Raw genomic sequence first — 22,266 nt, forward strand, 5'->3', positions numbered from 1 at the left:
TCCGTGACTGTTTTCTTCTTCCTCCCAAGTGGGATTAAAGCATCCCCACTTGGGCCCTTTGGCTTCTTAACATTCTTGAGTTCTGTGGATTGTATCCTAGGTAGTGTGTACTTTTTTGGCTAATACCCACTTACCATGAGTACATACCATGCATGTCCTTTTGGATCTGAGTTACCTCACTCAGGATGATATTTTCTAGTTCCATCCATTTGCCTGCAAAACTCATGATGTCCTCATTCTTAATAGCTGAGTAGAATTCCATTGTGTAAATGAATCGCATTTTCTGTATCTATTCTTCTGTTTTGGGACATCTGGGTTACCTCAGGCTTCTATCACAGATAAGGCCACTATGATCATAGTGGAGCATGTGCCCCTGTGGTATGATGGAGCATCTTTTGGGCATATGCCCAAGAGCGGTATAGCTGGGTCTTCAGGTAGATCTATTTCCATCTTCTAAGGAAACTAGATCGATTTCCAGAATGGTTGTACCAGAGTGCAATCCCACCAGCAATGGAGGAGTGTTCCTCTTTCTCCACATCCTCGCCAGCATGTGCTGTCCCCTGAGGTTTTGATCTTAGCCATTCTAATTGGTGTGAGGTGGAATCTCAGGGTCGTTTTGATTTGTATTTCCCTGATCACTAAGGACTTTGAACATTTCTTTAAGTGCTTCTCAGCCATTCAAGATTCCTCAGTTGAGAATTCTCTGTTTAGCTCTATACCCAATTTTTTGGTTGGGTTGTTTGGTTTTTTGGAGGTTAGCTTCTTGAGTTCTTTATATATTTTGGATATTAGCCCTCTATCAGATGTGGGGTTAGTGAAGACTTTTTCCCAATCTGTAGGTTGCTGACTTGTCCTATTGGCCATGTCCTTTGCCTTACAGAGCTTTTCAGCTTTATGAGGTCTCATTTATCAATTTTTGATCTTAGAGCCTGAGCCATTGGAGTTCTGTTTAGGAAACCAAACACACACACACACACACACACACACACACACATACACACACACACACACACACCACACACCACACACACACACACACACACCACACCACACACACACACACACACACACCACACACACACACACACACCACACACACACACACACACCACACCACACCACACACACACACACACACCACACACACACACACACACACACCACACACACACACACACACACCACACCACACCACACACACACACACACACACACACACACACACACACACACACACACACACACACACACACACACACGCACGCACGCAAATGTGCCAATGAGATCAAGGCTCTTTCCCACTTTCTCTTCTATTAGGTTCAGTGTCTGATATGCATTTTTATTACCACAAAACATAAAAAAATATAAATCAAAATTAGGAAAACTCTGAAGTGAGGGGACAGAACCTGGAAAGAACTAAAAAGAGGAAAATATTTCAAAAATGAGAACTAAGCTAGTAAAACATTTAGATACCTTTCTTAGGAGAAATAAAAGGTAAAGATCAGAAACAAGAAAAGAAACAAGAAAAAAGAAATGTATTGAGAGATCAAAAGATTTGATAAAAACTGATGAATAGTGAAGTTAAAGAAGTGTATCATGTGAATGGAATCCCTCAAGAAAGCCAGGGCTGGGGCTGGGGCTCAGTGGGAGTGTTTGCCTGGCCCAGGCAAGGACCTTGGTGCCAGCTTTAGCACTACAAAGAGAAACCAAAACAATGAAGCAGAATCGTAGTAATTCAGAAAATTCCTCTGCTTTAAGAAAAAAAAAAGGAGAAGGTGGAGGAAGAAGCAGAAGAAGGAAGAAGGAAGAAGAAGAAGAAGAAGAAGAAGAAGAAGAAGAAGAAGAAGAAGAAGAAGAAGAAGAAGAAGAAGAAGAAGAAGAGAGGAGGAGGAGGAGGAGGAGGAGGAGGAGGAGGAGGAGGAGGAGGAGGAGGAGGAGGAAGAAGAAGAGGAAGAGGAAGAAGAGGAGGAGGAGGAAGGGAGGAGGAGGAGAAGGAGAAGGAGAAGAAGAAGAGAAAGAGGAAGAAGAAAAGAAAGAAAGAAAGAAAGAAAGAAAGAAAGAAAGAAAGAAAGAAGAATGGAGGCAAGATAGAATGAGAAATTTATGGGAGGAAGGGAGTCAGACAAGTAGGATTGATTATGAGAGCACATCAGAGGTGAGCAAGATCACAACACATTCTGTGCATGTATGATGAAACGTTAAAAGAAAAAAAGATAAAAATCCCTGAAACTAAAAAGAGAAGAATGATTTGAAACTTCCATACTGAAAAAAGAGATGTATATCTGAGACTATTGGATATCTAGGAATATGATGACATAGTCCTGCAGTCCCAGCACTTGGGAGGTGGAAGCAAAAGAATCAGAAGTTCCGGCTGGAGAGATGGCTCAGTGGTTAAGAGCACTGACTGCTCTTCCAGAGGTCCTGAGTTCAGTTCCCAGCAACCACATGGTGGCTCACAACCATCTGTAATGAGATCTGATGTCCTCTTCTGGTGTGTCTGAATAAAGTGATAAATCTATTAAAAAAAAAAAGAATCGGAAGTTCGAGGTCACCAATCAGTATATAGTAAGTTTGAGGCTAGCCTGTGCTGCATGAGACCTGGTCTGAAAAAGCAAAGATACATCTTTCTTTTCAAATGGATAAGATTAACTATAGCAGCTTGGGACACTGGTTTGGATTTTTTAAAACTTGATTTTTGTTTAGTCGATTAATTGGCTGGATGGTTTCTGTTTGTTTGGTTTGGTTTAGTTGGTTTGTTTGTTTTTTTGTTGTTGTTGTTGTTGTTTTTGTTTGGTTGGTTTTTTTTTTTAATCTCACATATAGCCCCAGGTTGGCCTTGAGCTTACAACAATTCTCCTGCCTCAACCTCCCAGTCACTGGGGTTATAAGCATGAGCCACCACACCTGCTTTTAGAAACTCTGAAGATTAAACAGAGAACACAGTAAGTCGGGAGAGCGATCACTTACAGGCATTGCACTACACTCAGTGTGCCGTATATTCTTTTTTGAAACTGTCCTTACGTAGCATGGGGCCATGTACAATAAATACATCCAATCAAACTCTTTCTTAAAAGGCACTGGGCTGGGACAGAGTGTGTGGCCAGTTTCAAGGGTAAGCAACAAAGTCAGCCTCTCAGTTTGGGTTCTCATCTTAGGACAATCCAGGAACTTATATACGTGCCATGTGTGGGGTTTATACCTGTTTCATTGTTTTCTCTCAATTTAAAAGTGGTCTTCCTGGTTGCTGCCACTGCAGAGAGCCCCTGGGCAGCACCCCACGAGCGAACCTGAGCCTCGGGACCACAGGTAAGACCAAATTTTCTGCTGCAAGAAAGCTGCCTGGTGAACTCAAGACACAGGCCCACAGGAACAGCTGAAGACCTGTAGAGAGGAAAAACTACACGCCCGAAAGCAGAACACACTGTCCCCATAACTGACTGAAAGAGAGGAAAACAGGTCTACAGCACTCCTGACACACAGGCTTATAGGACAGTCTAGCCACTGTCAGAAATAGCAGAACAAAGTAACACTAGAGATAATCTGATGGCGAGAGGCAAGCGCAGGAACCCAAGCAACAGAAACCAAGACTACATGTCATCATCGGAACCCAATTCTCCCACCAAAACAAACATGGAATATCCAAACACACCAGAAAAGCAAGATCTAGTTTCAAAATCATATTTGATCATGATGCTGGAGGACTTCAAGAAAGACATGAACACACTTAGGGAAACACAGGAAAACATTAATAAACAAGTAGAAGCCTACAGAGAGGAATCACAAAAATCCCTGAAAGAATTCCAGGAAAACACAATCAAACAGTTGAAGGAATTAAAAATGGAAATAGAAGCAATCAAGAAAGAACACATGGAAACAACCCTGGATATAGAAAACCAAAAGAAGAGACAAGGAGCTGTAGATACAAGCTTCACCAACAGAATACAAGAGATGGAAGAGAGAATCTCAGGAGCAGAAGATTCCATAGAAATCATTGACTCAACTGTCAAAGATAATGTAAAGCGGAAAAAGCTACTGGTCCAAAACATACAGGAAATCCAGGACTCAATGAGAAGATCAAACCTAAGGATAATAGGTATAGAAGAGAGTGAAGACTCCCAGCTCAAAGGACCAGTAAATATCTTCAACAAAATCATAGAAGAAAACTTCCCTAACCTAAAAAAAGAGATACCCATAGACATACAAGAAGCCTACAGAACTCCAAATAGATTGGACCAGAAAAGAAACACCTCCCGTCACATAATTGTCAAAACACCAAATGCACAAAATAAAGAAAGAATATTAAAAGCAGTAAGGGAAAAAGGTCAAGTAACATATAAAGGGAGACCTATCAGAATCACACCAGACTTCTCGCCAGAAACTATGAAGGCCAGAAGATCCTGGACTGATGTCATACAGACCCTAAGAGAACACAAATGCCAGCCCAGGTTACTGTATCCAGCAAAACTCTCAATTAACATTGATGGATAAACCAAGATATTCCATGACAAAACCAAATTTACACAATATCTTTCTACAAATCCAGCACTACAAAGGATAATAAATGGTAAAGCCCAACATAAGGAGGCAAGCTATACCCTAGAAGAAGCAAGAAACTAATCGTCTTGGCAACAAAACAAAGAGAATGAAAGCACACAAACATAACCTCACATCCAAATATGAATATAAAGGGAAACAATAATCACTATTCCTTAATATCTCTCAATATCAATGGCCTCAACTCCCCAATAAAAAGACATAGATTAACAAACTGGATACGCAACGAGGACCCTGCATTCTGCTGCCTACAGGAAACACACCTCAGAGACAAAGACAGACACTACCTCAGAGTGAAAGGCTGGAAAACAACTTTCCAAGCAAATGGTCAGAAGAAGCAAGCTGGAGTAGCCATTCTAATATCAAATAAAATCAATTTCCAACTAAAAGTCATCAAAAAAGGTAAGGAAGAACACTTCATATTCATCAAAGGAAAAATCCACCAAGATGAACTCTCAATCCTAAATATCTATGCCCCAAATACAAGGGCACCTACATACGTAAAAGAAACCTTACTAAAGCTCAAAACACACATTGCACCTCACACAATAATAGTGGGAGATTTCAACACCCCACTCTCATCAATGGACAGATCATGGAAACAGAAATTAAACAGTGATGTCGACAGACTAAGAGAAGTCATGAGCCAAATGGACTTAACGGATATTTATAGAACATTCTATCCTAAAGCAAAAGGATATACCTTCTTCTCAGCTCCTCATGGTACTTTCTCCAAAATTGACCATATAATTGGTCAAAAAACGGGCCTCAACAGGTACAGAAAGATAGAAATAATCCCATGCGTGCTATCGGACCACCACGGCCTAAAACTGGTCTTCAATAACAATAAGGGAAGAATGCCCACATATACGTGGAAATTGAACAATGCTCTACTCAATGATAACCTGGTCAAGGAAGAAATAAAGAAAGAAATTAAAAACTTTTTAGAATTTAATGAAAATGAAGATACAACATACTCAAACTTATGGGACACAATGAAAGCTGTGCTAAGAGGAAAACTCACAGCGCTGAGTGCCTGCAGAAAGAAACAGGAAAGAGCATATCTCAGCAGCTTGACAGCACACCTAAAAGCTCTAGAACAAAAAGAAGTAAATACACCCAGGAGGAGTAGAAGGCAGGAAATAATCAAACTCAGAGCGGAAATCAACCAAGTAGAAACAAAAAGGACCATAAGAAAGAATCAACAGAACCAAAAGTTGGTTCTTTGAGAAAATCAACAAGATAGATAAACCCTTAGCCAGACTAACAAGAGGACACAGAGAGTGCGTCCAAATTAACAAAATCAGAAATGAAAAGGGAGACATAACTACAGATTCAGAGGAAATTCAAAAAATCATCAGATCTTACTATAAAAACCTATATTCAACAAAATTTGAAAATCTTCAGGAAATGGACAATTTCCTAGACAGATACCAGGTATCGAAGTTAAATCAGGAACAGATAAACCAGTTAAACAACCCCATAACTCCTAAGGAAATAGAAGCAGTCATTAAAGGTCTCCCAACCAAAAAGAGCCCAGGTCCAGACGGGTTTAGTGCAGAATTCTATCAAACCTTCATAGAAGACCTCATACCAATATTATCCAAACTATTCCACAAAATTGAAACAGATGGAGCCCTACCGAATTCCTTCTACGAAGCCACAATTACTCTTATACCTAAACCACACAAAGACACAACAAAGAAAGAGAACTTCAGACCAATTTCCCTTATGAATATCGACGCAAAAATACTCAATAAAATTCTGGCAAACCGAATTCAAGAGCACATCAAAACAATCATCCACCATGATCAAGTAGGCTTCATCCCAGGCATGCAGGGATGGTTTAATATACGGAAAACCATCAACGTGATCCATTATATAAACAAACTGAAAGAACAGAACCACATGATCATTTCATTAGATGCTGAGAAAGCATTTGACAAAATTCAAACACCCCTTCATGATAAAAGTCCTGGAAAGAATAGGAATTCAAGGCCCATACCTAAACATAGTAAAAGCCATATACAGCAAACCAGTTGCTAACATTAAACTAAATGGAGAGAAACTTGAAGCAATCCCACTAAAATCAGGGACTAGACAAGGCTGCCCACTCTCTCCCTACTTATTCAATATAGTTCTTGAAGTTCTAGCCAGAGCAATCAGACAACAAAAGGAGATCAAGGGGATACAGATCGGAAAAGAAGAGGTCAAAATATCACTATTTGCAGATGACATGATAGTATATTTAAGTGATCCCAAAAGTTCTACCAGAGAACTACTAAAGCTGATAAACAACTTCAGCAAAGTGGCTGGGTATAAAATTAACTCAAATAAATCAGTTGCCTTCCTCTATACAAAAGAGAAACAAGCCGAGAAAGAAATTAGGGAAACGACACCCTTCATAATAGACCCAAATAATATAAAGTACCTCGGTGTGACTTTAACCAAGCAAGTAAAAGATCTGTACAATAAGAACTTCAAGACACTGAGGAAAGAAATTGAAGAAGACCTCAGAAGATGGAAAGATCTCCCATGCTCATGGATTGGCAGGATTAATATAGTAAAAATGGCCATTTTACCAAAAGCAATCTACAGATTCAATGCAATCCCCATCAAAATACCAATCCAATTCTTCAAAGAGTTAGACAGAACAATTTGCAAATTCATCTGGAATAACAAAAAACCCAGGATAGCTAAAGCTATCCTCAACAATAAAAGGACTTCAGGGGGAATCACTATCCCTGAACTCAAGCAGTATTACAGAGCAATAGTGATAAAAACTGCATGGTATTGGTACAGAGACAGACAGATAGACCAATGGAATAGAATTGAAGACCCAGAAATGAACCCACACACCTATGGTCACTTGATTTTTGACAAAGGAGCCAAAACCATCCAATGGAAAAAAGATAGCATTTTCAGCAAATGGTGCTGGTTCAACTGGAGGGCAACATGTAGAAGAATGCAGATCGATCCATGCTTATCACCCTGTACAAAGCTTAAGTCCAAGTGGATCAAGGACCTCCACATCAAACCAGACACACTCAAACTAATAGAAGAAAAACTAGGGAAGCATCTGGAACACATGGGCACTGGAAAAAATTTCCTGAACAAAACACCAATGGCTTATGCTCTAAGATCAAGAATCGACAAATGGGATCTCATAAAACTGCAAAGCTTCTGTAAGGCAAAGGACACTGTGGTTAGGACAAAACGGCAACCAACAGATTGGGAAAAGATCTTTACCAATCCTACAACAGATAGAGGCCTTATATCCAAAATATACAAAGAACTCAAGAAGTTAGACCGCAGGGAAACAAATAACCCTATTAAAAAATGGGGTTCAGAGCTAAACAAAGAATTCACAGCTGAGGAATGCCGAATGGCTGAGAAACACCTAAAGAAATGTTCAACATCTTTAGTCATAAGGGAAATGCAAATCAAAACAACCCTGAGATTTCACCTCACACCAGTGAGAATGGCTAAGATCAAAAACTCAGGTGACAGCAGATGCTGGCGAGGATGTGGAGAAAGAGGAACACTCCTCCATTGTTGGTGGGATTGCAGACTGGTAAAACCATTCTGGAAATCAGTCTGGAGGTTCCTCAGAAAATTGGACATTGAACTGCCTGAGGATCCAGCTATACCTCTCTTGGGCATATACCCAAAAGATGCCTCAACATATAAAAGAGACACGTGCTCCACTATGTTCATCGCAGCCTTATTTATAATAGCCAGAAAATGGAAAGAACCCAGATGCCCTTCAACAGAGGAATGGATACAGAAAATGTGGTACATCTACACAATGGAATATTACTCAGCTATCAAAAACAATGAGTTTATGAAATTCGTAGGCAAATGGTTGGAACTGGAAAATATCATCCTGAGTGAGCTAACCCAATCACAGAAAGACATACATGGTATGCACTCATTGATAAGTGGCTATTAGCCCAAATGCTTGAATTACCCTAGATCCCTAGAACAAACGAAACTCAAGACGGATGATCAAAATGTGAATGCTTCACTCCTTCTTTAAATGAGGAAAAAGAATACCCTTGGCAGGGAAGGGAGAGGCAAAGATTAAAACAGAGACTGAACGAACACCCATTCAGAGCCTGCCCCACATGTGGCCCATACATATACAGCCACCCAATTAGACAAGATGGATGAAGCAAAGAAGTGCAGACCGACAGGAGCCGGATGTAGATCGCTCCTGACAGACACAGCCAGAATACAGCAAATACAGAGGCGAATGCCAGCAGCAAAACACTGAACTGAGAATAGGTCCCCTATTGAAGGAATCAGAGAAAGAACTGGAAGAGCTTGAAGGGGCTCGAGACCCCAAAAGTACAACAATGCCAAGCAACCAGAGCTTCCAGGGACTAAGCCACTACCTAAAGACTATACATGGACTGACCCTGGACTCTGACCCCATAGGTAGCAATGAATATCCTAGTAAGAGCACCAGTGGAAGGGGAAGCCCTGGGTCCTGCTAAGACTGAACCCCCAGTGAACTAGTCTATGGGGGGAGGGCGGCAATGGGGGGAGGGTTGGGAGGGGAACACCCATAAGGAAGGGGAGGAGGGAGGGGGATGTTTGCCCGGAAACCGGGAAAGGGAATTACACTCGAAATGTATATAAGAAATACTCAAGTTAATAAAAAAAAAAAAAAAGTGGTAAGGAGTGCTTAAGTGTGCTCTGACACTTTGGAGCACCTCCCATAGAGTAGATGAGAACAGAAACTGATAAAGACTTTTTTGTCAGCCGATTTAGCCATATCTGTCTACAGTTCAAGTTATACCAGGTCCATAGGTCACACAGATTAAAAACATTTTTTTTTCATACACAAGGCCCAAGCCTCAATCCCCAGCACTTAAAATTAGGTTAGCAAAGCACTTACCAAAAGGTCAGGGAACCATATTATGCAAGGCCCTTCACATCTCAGTGAGCTCCTTATACGTATGAGATAATTATCACCATATCAGATGTAGTGATGGAGAAACCCAGAGTCATCCAGCCAAACAGACAAAAGATCCCTTCACTTGCGAAATTAATATTCCAGAGAAGAGATAATAAGAAACTAGCAACTACCTGCCATCCGTCAGACAGCAAAGACAGTGAATCTTGGTGTTTTTGTTGAAGAGAATGGCCTGATCTTGGTAACATATAAAAGCAAGGAACCCAGGGGCCGTGCATGAGAAGTTACCTTTTGTATTGGGTTCAGTAGTGCAAAACGTCATTAATATCTCTTCAATAGTGTTGTATACATTCTAACACCTTTTAGAAAGTTAAATCATCCTTCTGTTTTCAAATGCATAAACACGTAACTGGTTTTAGTTCAAGTTGAAGGGACTTAAAGTAAATTCTGCTCAACAGACAATTAAGTTAACTCCCAATTGACGGGCTCTCAGCACAGCATGAATGGAACCCACCGAGTTAACAATGGCCAAGAGGCCCTCCTGAGCCTTGCTGGCAGGCCTGTTCAAGGGCCTGGCCTCACAGCAACAGGTAGAGGGTTCCTATAGACTAAGAACAGGCAGAATTCTCACAAAAGGAGCTGCAGCAAAAAGGAGAACAAACTCACAAACATGAAAGGCAGGCAGGCAGGTTCCCAAGGGAAATATCATTCATTTCAGAGACCGTAGTGGGGTGGGGGGGCGGGGAGAATCACTGGACTCAGAGGCCACCTGGGGTCCTGACTGCCATTTGCTGGCTTTGTGACCTCAGATCAAGTCATTTAACATTTCTGAAATCCGTACCTCCCAGGGGTATAAAAGGGTTAATAGCGTCCACTCCCTCCCACTCCCAAGGCTGCATTACATACTGGAGGAGCAAATAATAATAGTTGACAGCCACCAAAGGCTCGCAAGGTGCCACTCAGTGGGCCACATGCTTTACGCAGAGCCCATTATTCTCTCATTCTCAAGGGGGAGAAGCTGGGCTCGCAGAGATTAAATGATTTTCCCAAGTTAAGGCCGATATGAAACCCAAGTCAGCCGCCTCCAGATTCCATGTCCTCGGCTCTGGTGTCCTCCCGTGGCTCATCTGTAGCAGCACCCTATCTATGTGTAACTGGAAATTACACGTGCAATGGGCACCAACCGATACCTAGAAGACAATTCTCTCATATGCAAAGCAAATAAAAAGCTTCAAGAACAACTCCAAGGACTGAGAGACATAGGGAGATCCACGAATATAGGCTTCTATTACTCAGGGTTCCCTAAAAGACCAGGTGTGTATGTGCGTGTGTGTGCGCGTGTGTGTGTGTTTATAGAAAAGTGTATGTGTGCCTCATAGTCTAACAATGGATATCTTATTCTAGAGAAGGCAATCTCGTAGTTGCTCAGTCTGCAAGGCTGGATGTCTCAATGATCCCACCCTGGGGCTGAAGGCCTGGAAGATTCCTGGAGGCTGCTGGTCCTCAGTTGATGTTGGAAGCCTGGAGAAGCTGCTGCTTCTTCCTCTTCCTCTTCCTCTTCCTCTTCCTCTTCCTCTTCCTCTTCCTCTTCCTCCTCCTCCCCTCCTCCTTCTTCTTCTTCCTCTTCTTCTTCTTCTTCTTATTATTATTATTATTTTTTTCTTTCTTATTTAACTTCTTTTCTGCCTTTTTATTCATTTTTAATTGCATTTTTATTACATTTTAAATGTTATCTCATTTCCTGGTTTCCCCTCCAGAAACCCACTATCCCACCCCCTCCGTACCCACCCTGCTTCTATGAGGATGCTCCCTCAGCCACCCACCCACTCCCTCCCACCTCCCCGCCCTGACATTCCCTCCCACCTCCCCGCCCTGACATTCCCCTACACTGGGACATCAAGCCTTGACAGGACCAAGGGTCTCTTCCCCCATTGATGCCCAACAATGCCATCCCCTGCTACGTATGTGGATGGAGCCATACATAGGTCCATTCTTGTGTTCTCTTGGGAACTCTAGGAGCTCTGGTTGGTTGATATTGTTGTTCTTCTTATGGAGTTGCAAACTCCTTCAGCTACTTCAGTCCTTTCTCTAACTCCTCCATTAGGGACCCTGTTCTCAGTTCAATGATTGGCTGTGAGCATCCGCCTCTGTATTTGTCAGGCTCTGGCAGAGCCTCTCAGCAGACAGCTTATCAAGTTCCTGTCAGCATGCACTCCTTGGCAGCACAATATTGTCTGGGTTTGGTGGCTGTATATGGGATGCATCCTCATGCAGGGCAGTCTCTGGATGACCTTTCAATCTCTGCCCCACACTTTGTCTCCATGAGAAGCTGCTTCTAATATCAGTGAAAGAATAGGATAAATGACCTTGTTGGCAAGAGTTAAGACCAGCATGCAAAAGCAGTTTCTCCCATGTCCTTTTATCTAGGCTGCCAACAGAAGAGGCCACTCACATTTCGGGTGGGACTTCCTACTTCAAATAACCCAATAGAGTAAATCCCTCAATGCCCAAGATGATCCTTACCTGTGGCAGGTATGGGTAGGGCAGAAGACAGCCAGAAACCTGGCTGCCACTCAGATGAGCAAAGAAGTGGTGAGGAGATGGTAGAGAAAGAGAATCAGAACTAGGGACATAAGGCTAGTGAGGAGCAGCCTGATGTGAGTAGCCTGTGCTACCACCTGAAGCCGTGGTCCCACCAACAGCCATGTCTGGGTCCATGGCCCTGCAGCAGCCACCAAGCAGATATTCCTAGTCTGAGCTGCCACCTGGAGCCATGTTGATGTCCAAAGGCTGTGCAGAGTTGGCCCCACCCCTAACCTGGGCAGCATGGGAGAGTGACGGGCTGGGAGAGTGGGAGAACTGGCACTGGCACTGCCACAGGAGAGCTCATTGGCTGACCAACTTAGCTACCACCCAGGCCTAGATCCAGGGCTTTGAGTTGGCCCATCCCAACATCTATCTATGAACTGTTGGAGCTCATGAAGGGACCAGTCCTGCAGAACCAAAGCTGCCGGGTCTCTGTGACACAGGGCAACAACAGGATATCAAGAGCAGTCATGGTGAGGATCCAGTATTGATAGTATAGCAGAAGCCAGAGTCCTCAAACCACACCTATGACTCAATGCAGTGAACATTTGCAAGTGAAGTTGTTTGGGCAAAAGGTACACTGTGTGACACACCATGACATGTGACACACCATGACATGCTTCAGCCTCCATAACAAGATGTTCGTTTGTTTCTTTGTGGGGGGGCGGGGGATTGTTAGGTTTTTGTTGCTTTGGTTTTGCTCGTTTTTTGGGGGGGAGGGGAAGGTTGCAAGGGCATCCGGCAGATATGGGGGACAGGAGATGAATGGGATGGAAATGCATGATATGAAATTCATAAGGAATCAATAAAAACTTAAGAAAAAAGAAATCGAGAAAAGCATTTACCAACAATGTGGCCTTCCATTGGTGTCCAACTCTCCTAACCAAAAGATACAATTGCTAATGTAATAATTAAATAGTAAGTGTGACTTCATGCACATTATAAGCACTTTCTGCCTGAGGGAAATAAGGTTACAAAAAATCTACATAGGTCTGTATACTTTGTAAGCATTTTGAAACTTTTCCTGTCTAATCTTGTGTGTTATACATTAGGTAAATATTTTTAATGAGTTTACTTTTTGCTTCTTTCTTTACTGACTGAAGAGAGCTATAATACATCACGATGGGAATTTTACTTGGGAGGAAGTAAAAATTAATTTGACATATATGGTTTAATTCCTCTGAAGAATGCAAAGCAAATGGGATGATGCTTCAAGAACACCTCCCAAGACTGAGAGAGGTAGAAAGACCCAAGCATATTCTGATAACTATATTGGGGAAACTTTGGTTTTAGTCCCTATATCCTTACAAAGTGAAGGAACAATTTCAGAAAGTGTCTGTCATGTGTGTATATATACATGTATATGTATATATAATATATAAAATTCTTCACAGGAGTGCCCAGTGGCTTGTGTTTTTTTTTTTAAAGATTTATTTATTTATTATATATGAGTACACTGCCGCTGTCTTCAGACACACCAGAAGAGGGCATCTGATCCCATTACAGATGGTTGTGAGCCACCATGTGGTTGCTGGGAATTGAACTCATGACCTCTGGAAGAGCAGTCGGTGCTCTTAAACACTGAGCCATCTCTCCAGCCCGTGGCTTGTGTTTTAGTTAACTCTAGATATAAACAACTTGACAACCAAGATTAGCCCTCACATAGTCCAAACCCTTAGGACAGGACAGACTCTGGGAAAGACCAGAAGCATGGTGTTCTGCCCACCCCCATCACTAACAGACAACCAGCAGTTGTCTGTTGGGACCTTCTAAGATTGAGGGAGACAGCGGTACTTTTGCAGGGAAAATAAGAACTGTTTTAGAGCTCAAGGCATTTGTTGCCTACTAGTGATGAAAACCAGTGAGCCTCACAGAGGGTCCCTACAGACTCACAGAGAATGGAGAGAGTACTGGATACTATGATAAAGGATCTACATGCAACTTAAGACACTTAAGTTTGAATACCAAGCCCTGGATCCCAAGTGTAGCTCTGTTGTTCAAAAGCCATGTAACCTTGAAGAATGCATCCCTATGGTCAGGCCTGAGGACCTCCAAGGTCCTTAGCAGCATTGCTCTAGCCTTGCCTGAGCGACGGGCACAGAGGAAGGGATCTAGCATTTATATAGCACTTACTATATATGATACGCTGCCAGAGTCTTTTCCGAATCATCGCCAATAGAAACAAACACAAAGATGTCACCAGGTGCTGGACCCAGAGCTAAATACCTTAAATGGCAACATGATAATGAGAACAGTTATCCCAGACTTGGAAAGAAAGCAATCATTTATTCCCTGCCCTGTCAAAGCCTTATTACAGTTCTGTGTGAAAGCGCAGAGAGTGTAGCTCAGTGGAAGGGCGTCTGCTGTGGGCAACTCTCTCTCTGCTTAATCTCCAAGAACCAAGTAAACCAGTAAATGTAGAATTCTGTCTCCAAGCTGGAGTGGGGTGGAGAAGCTATGAAAGATCAAACAGATCCCTTGAAGATACAGGGCAGACCCTGGGCTCCAAATGAGGAGCAAAAATAAAAAATAAAATGTGTGGAAGTCTCACATTGTGCAACGGGGAATCCAGAGAGCACATTGAGCAGAAGTGACAGGGTTGGGGTTAAACACTCCTTCACCCCCAAGCCAATGCTACTCATGCTTCCAAACTTGTCCTATAATGTAAGGAAATGCGGGGGTGGGGGGTTCACTTTGATATGTTTGAGGCTCTCTGTTCTCATTTATAAAAACATGTGTTGACTGTCGAGTCAAGACTGTAGACTACCACAGCCTCTTTTAGGGCATGACCCTGAGGGAGGGACAAATGTGTGCATGCATCTCTGTTTATGAGGTAAGTCATTAGAGGCTACAGATGAGACAGTGTTGCACTTGGTTGGGTTTTGTAGTTGGTGGTGTTTTTGTTTGGGTTTTTTCTTTCTTCTTTTTTTAAAGATTTATTCATTTATTTTATGTATATGAGCACACTGTAGCTGTCTTCAGACACACCAGAAGAGGGCATTGGATCCCATTACAGATGGTTGTGAGTCACTATGTGGTTGCTGGGAATTGAACTCAGGACCTTTGAAAGAACAATCAGTGCTCTTAACCGCTGAGCCGTCTATCCAGCCCAGGTTTGTTGCTGTTGCTGCTGCTGTTGTTGGTTTATTTGTTTTTCTAATTGATAATGATGAGAGGTGTTATAATTGAACATCTAAAAATGTGCTTTTGGAAAGAAATGGGCATTTTTAAGGGTCAGGCTTAAACATTTGCTTGAGGAATCTATCAGACCCACCCCCACCCCCAACCCAGGCTCACCAAGCTCTCTCACTCCATGTTCTCAGAGGGTTCTGCCCGTCACCATTTCCCATATTCATCTAACTTATATACTAACAGTATTCCTTCCTCCCACAAGTGCTTGGGGTCAGGCAAGGAAAACAGTGCCTGACATAGACAGGTACTCAATAGATGCTCACTGGGTAGGTGGGTGGATGGATGGATGGATGGATGGATGGATGGATGGATGGTCTAAAAATCCAAATGAGAGCACAAAACAGAGGATAGTGTATTAATGAAAACACAGACATGTACAAAAATAACAGCAACCAACCTCGGCGGAACTTCTGGGAATTTGGTTTTATATGCCAAACCCACATAAGCCTGCTGAAAAGGAGACAGGTCCAACAATGAAGGAATTTTATTGCTGCCTGCATGTCAATAAGAAAAGGCATTTACCAGCTGCTGGCTGACTCAGAGTTTCATAGTTTATTTCCAACTTATGTATTTTTGAAACTGACTTCAGTTTTGCCTCCGGCTACCTACAATACAGTCCATCCCTTCCCATACGTCACCACTCCTTCTTAAGCTCTTTTCTACAACTTAGCCCTTAAAATAGTCCCAGTTCCAAGCACTCCACCCTGCTGTCTGCATATACGATCAAAATACCTCAGAGGCTTCCTTGCTTTGGCACACACGGCTCCAAGAGGGCACTCACATCTGGAAGTAAAACAAAACTCCGGTGTCAGCCAAGAGTCCTGATTCTAGATTCAGAAAATGTGCCCTTAGCCATCTGTGCCCCTGTGTATAATAAAATCAATTTCCGAGCTCATAAAAATAAATATTTTACACGTGGACCGGATGCGGAGTTAGATTCTTGAGAAGCCAAGTTGAACTAAATTCTAGCAAAAGTGAAACATGTTAAAACCACAACATGAACATGGGAGATAGGTTCTTGCTTTCCCTAAGGAACTAATATATATGTCTTTCTCTTCATTTTAGTTATGTGGTAGGGGGTTGGAAGCAGGTGCCCTTGAAGGCCAGAGGTGCTAGATCCATGGAGCTGTTGTTATGAGGGGCTAGCCATGGGTGGTTGGAACTGAACATGGGTCTTCTCCAAGAGTAGTAGATGCTCTTAATCACTGAACCACTTCTTCAGCCCTAGCTATAAACTTCACAGAGACAACACGAATCACATCTGTTGTCCTTTTTTCAGTAGAAAACATCAAAATCACAGCTCGGAGGAGAGCACTAGATGGCATTTTCCCCACTCATTCAGTTCTGAACAGGAATATCCAGTGGTAACCAGTAAGTACAATCAAAGGTAGGGGTACTAGCCAGTAGATGTCCCCCTGGGCTATCTTTTGGACAAAATGATTTAGGTGAGGAGCTCCCACTGAGTCTTTCTGTATGGGTATTTAAAAAGCTGGTAAAGAAATGCCCGAATTGTTGAACCACAACAAAGGCACAGGGGGAAACCCATTAGGCTCGTCAAGGAGATTATGAAGTAGCCCGAGACTCACAGAGCTCACGGAGAGGAAGCTGGATAGGAAAAGGCCCGAGTCCCATGGCTTTCCACCAAGCTGAGGAGCAGACTAGCATCTCACATCGACTATAGAGATGGTAGCTAACACTCACTAAGAGCTTGCTCTGGTCCAGGCACTGGTCTAATGCTTACACAGCACTGAGTCACTGCAGGACTTGTGAACTGTGTGTCTTTATGTTCTCTCTAGGGGGAAACTAAAGGCTGTGTGGAAGAGATGAGCTGTCAAAGGATTTTGAGCGAGTACTGTGAATGTATGTATAAATATTACTTTCCAGAAAGCCTCCCTATGTAACCCAAATTGGCCCTAAACTGGCGATCCTCCTACCTCAGCCTCCCGAATGTGAGATTACAGGCATGTGCCACCACACCCAGCTTGAGATTTATATTTTTAAAAACACATTTCTTCACAGACTGAGGAGTATTTGCTGATGAAATAATTTTCCCTTTGCTTCAAAATAACCAGCTCAGGGGTTGAGGATTTAGCTCAGTGGTAGAGTGCTTGCCTAGCAAGCGCAAGGCCCTGGGTTCGGTCCCCAGCTCCGAAAAAAGGAAAAAAAAAAAAATAACCAGTTCAATCTATATGAGCTGTTAACTACTGAAGCTGTGACGAAGACACGTGTCCCTTATCTTTTTGGGTCTGTTTCAGCTTTTCTAACATATACGTTTTCTTAGATCTCTGACTGCAATGTGGAGAACTGATGAAGAGTGTAAAACCAGAAAAGATCCAGTAGGGAACTGTTCAACTTGAGAGCAGACGAGAACTGAGAAGGTGCCCACCGATTGGAGAGAATATTTTAAGAGGGGGTGAAAAAAAGCTCAGTTAAAGAGGTGTGACAAAAAGAGAAAAATCTCGAGTTTAAAATCTACCTAGCTCAAGTGACTGGGGCAGCAAAACATTATAGGGTACAGAGAATTTGAGAGGAGGGCATGCACAGGAATGTCTGGTGGGGCTAGACAGTCTCAGGAGTTGCTTTTTTTTTTTTTTTTTTTTTTTGGTTCTTTTTTTCGGAGCTGGGGACCGAACCCAGGGCCTTGCGCTTGGTAGGCAAGCGCTCTACCACTGAGCTAAATCCCCAACCCTAGGAGTTGCTTTTTAAGTAAGGCACATTAAATGCAACCTCATTGCAAACATATATGCTTATAAACTACCTATGCCGTTTACAGTGCAAACACATTATGAACCAAAACTCTATAGCAGAGCACATTAGCTCTACTGCTTCAACAGCTCACACTCAGGGTGTGCAGTCCCTGCTGTGAGGACTACTCACTAGACTGTGTGGACGATGGTGTACAACTGCTGGAAACCTCCCCTTAACTGCCCCGTAAAATCAGAGCACTCCTTCTCTGACAGCACTGAGAACTACATGAACTCCAATACACGAAACGATGTCCGTCAGCACCGCACCAGGGACTCTTCACCCCACATCTACCTCTTCCCTACCTCTATTCGGCCTCCATTTCCTCCAGTTCAGAGTAGCGGTGTTCTGTTCGTGTGATGAAGACACGGAGATGCATTTGAGTCGATTTGCAAATAACCTCAGAGTTCTTTAGAGGTGTGTGGGAGCATTTACACTTACCTCTGCCCCAAGCTTGCCTCTGTCCACCAGGGGACAGAAACGCAAGTCACAGCACCTGCAGCTCATCCATTCATTCTATGTAGCTTTGAAGAGGTTACATACCCTCACACAAAATCACATTCAACACTCACACTTATTTCTAGTAAGGCATGCAACTTTCACCTGTAATTTAAAGACAGGGCGTGTCTTTAAAAAAATCAATAATTCTACATGGCAAATCATCACTTCACAGCTAAAGATGGTTGCCCCCCAAGCAGGGACTGACTTGCAGTTATGCTGGCAGAACAACTTCAAATAGAGACGAGTGTGAAGGAATTCTCTGCAATCTCCTTGAACAACTAGCGTGGCTGTAGTGGTAAGAAAAAAGGCAATGAGAGCCTGACTCAAAATCCCTAATGTCCACTGAAGGAAACAAAACAAGAAACAAGAAACAGGTTCAGTAATGTCTGTAGAATAACTCTGCCTTGGAGATTAAAAGTGTTGCTGCTATTGAACTCTCAGTATTGTATAAAATCGATCTAGAGGTTTTTATGAAGTACAATTAAAATGTAAAGTCTGCTTCCATTCTCTTCTCTATAAAAACAAATTCCCAAATATCTTAAAACCGCAGTATCGGAAAAACCACACGCAAAGTAAGCACATCCATAGCTTGGTGCTCATTTCTAAGACAAGCCGTAATTTAACTGAAGCTAGGAACAAGGTGACGGCCAAAGGCTGCGCACAGAATCCACTGCTGCCCTCTAGTGGCTGAAAAAAATAACACAAGCCACTGGTTTCAAGAACCTGAAGTACTAGCATACTATGACTAAAAGGGGAGTACTCCTTACTAAAAGGGGAGTAGGGAGAAAGCCAGAAAGGAACTCACCTTCACAGAACATGTAGTTTGGAAAAGATCCTTAAATTAGACAAGATTCTACCAAGAGAGGCGGACACTGTAGCTCAGTAGTAGAATGCTTACCTAGCCTGCACCAGACCCCTAACACTAGTCTTTAGAGAGGACTATTTAAAGTTGACTGTACGAAGCCACCTGACATCCACAGCCTCCCGCTGTCGGGAGAAACCAAAAACACATCTCGGCCGGATGCGAACCCCATACGGGGTCATGTGACTGATTATAGGAAGGTAGCAACATATTTGGCAAGAGTGAAAGGTTTCTGAATGTATAACAACCAAAACAACTTTTAATTCGTGGTACAGCAAATCGGGCAGCGTTTCTGGCAGTGCTCATCTCTACTGGATTACACGACTTTGCTGCAGCTTTAGTCCCAAACGCACGTGCACTTGGCCAAGTGTCACCATGCCATCTCAGGCAATATTGCCCAAATAAATGCTGGCTCAGTCCGTTTGCTGTTTTCCCTGTAGTATACAATTTTTCTGCTCTTACAGAAATGTAATGACTTAATTAGGTAAACCAAAAGCCTACTATTTTCCTACTATTATTTTTCAGTATGAGTTCGTTTATTTTGCCTTTGGAATGTACTATTTAAAATGAGTGTTTTGGGGGTTGGGGATTTAGCTCAGCGGTACAGCGCTTGCCTAGCGAGCGCAAGGCCCTGGGTTCGGTCCCCGGCTCCGAAAAAAAAAAAAAAAAAGAAAAAAAAAAAAAAGAAAAAAAATGAGTGTTTTGATAACTGTTTGAATTGCTCATTTCATAAAGAAACCACTCAACAATTTGCGCTTTCCCTCTGAATGTTGAACATCTCTAGAATGTTTCTCAGAGATTTGAGTGTCACCTTTTGAAAACTCATTTAGTTCCATGTTTTTTAATTGGGTTTCCTTAACATTTAATTTCTTGAGTTCTTTGTATATTCTAGAAACTAACCCTATCAGATAGATAGCTGGTATATATTATTCCCATTCTGTAGCTGTCTCTTGCTGAAGGTTTGTACTGAGGAGGTCCGTTTTATTATTGGTCTTAATACCTACATTATTGGGGTACTGCTCAAAATCCTTTCCTTGACCCATGAGTCCAAATGTATTCCCTAGAGTATTAGGCCTTAAGTCTTTTATCTAGAGTTGAGTTTAGTGCACTTGTTGGTCTTCATGCCTATGCTTGTCAGGGAATCCTGTTCAGAAAGCCCTTTTTTGTGCCGTTAAATTCCAATGGATTCTCTAGAAGTGGTTCTCAACCTTCCTAATGCTGTAAATCTTTAATACAGTTCCTTGTGTTGTGCCCCCCCAAGCATAAAATCATTTTTGTTATTACTTCCGAACTGTAATTTTGCTAGAATCATAATGTAAAATATCTGATATGCACAAAAAGGGTTACAATTCACAAGCTGAGAACCATTCCTTAATGGCCTTAGATCTTGATTCATTTGGAGTTGAATTTTATGCAGGATGAAAGATCATGTGGTTCTTCTGGGTTTGACCTTAACTGTTAAGAAGCTCTCAAATGTTTACTATATTCTAAGTGCATTGCGTGCTAAGTGACCTTTGATTACACAGACTCCTAACAACTCAACATTATACCCACAGATTAAGCTTCAACCCACATTGGAGAAGTTTCTCTTTATTGTAGACGGCAATTAATAAAAACTCATAACTAGTCAAGGTACAGAGAGCAAGGGAATACAGACTGTTCCTCCCAAGGCTTGAGGACTACTGCAGGGGGCAGGGGGCAAAAGTGTAGTGTGCAAAGCTTTCGTGGCCAGTGCTAGAAATTTGACAGGAATTTGACATTGGGCCAGGACAAGGAAGTAGGCTCAAGATCTTGATCATCTTGTTAAGTCCCTGATAACCGTGGGATTTCGTTTATTGCCTTGTTTGTTCCTTGACTATTTTTGTTTATTGCTTTGTTTGTTCCTTGACCTAGAAGTGACTTTACTCTTTGCATGCACTTAAGACTAGTATAAAAGCAGACTGGAGAAAAATAAACTTGCTTCACCTCAGTGGCTGGAGTCATGTTAGAGTGTTGTCTAATTGTCTTTTCCATCCTCACTCCCTCCATTGAGACACTGTTGACTGAGCTGGCCTGGTCAGTAGAGGCAGTGAACAATTACAGAGAAATTGAAGGACCCTAGTTCTCACAGGACTATTAGAGCTATTGGCCTGGTACAAAGTAGGTAGGTTATGGAGTTCCTGTGAAGGACCCTAGAGGCTTTTGCCAGCTTTACACCCACCGCCTTAGGTCAAGATTAGGCCAAGTACCAGGTTCCTGAATTGGGTCAAGGCTAGGCCAAGTTCCATTCTCCACCCACAGTTCTCGGGAGAAGGGACATTCTTGAAAAAACACAGAATGAACTGACAGTCACCTGACCCCCCCCCCCCCCCCCCGTCCCAGATAAGAGTTCGAATGCTTGTCATATGCTTGCTAGCCAACAGATTCAAAGGTCAATATGCTTAGCAAGTAAATTTAAACTGTAACCTTGCTGATGTAACCTGTACCCCTAAAAAGTATAAAAATTGCTTACAGCCATTCGGGGTCGCCTTGTAGTCACTTGCCACGAGGGGCTGATTGAAGGTCGACCCCACGAGCCAGGAAAATAAACCTCTTGTGTTTGCATTGAACTCCGGCCTCATGTCTAACTTGGGGGTGGGGTGGGGGTGTCTTCCCGCTAGTTAAGACTCACTTTGAGCCTTATAAAATCCTATCTTTTGAACACAGAAGGGCAACTGCATATTATGAACTCATAGCAGTTAAAGAGCATGCATACCACAAAAGTTCAAGACAGATCAAATCCCTTCATGGAGCGAGAAGGTGGAGTCAAGTCCCACTCCTAGTGGAACTGTTTGCAACTGAAAGCTGCTAGGGAAGGGAAAGGACATCTTATCAGAAGTGTAGCTCTTGGTAAGTCAACCACACCTAAATGAAAAGCCACACAGTC

Source organism: Rattus norvegicus, chromosome 10, assembly GCF_021556685.1.
Source record: "Rattus norvegicus strain SHRSP/BbbUtx chromosome 10, alternate assembly SHRSP_T2T, whole genome shotgun sequence".
NCBI classification, from domain to species: domain Eukaryota; kingdom Metazoa; phylum Chordata; class Mammalia; order Rodentia; family Muridae; genus Rattus; species Rattus norvegicus.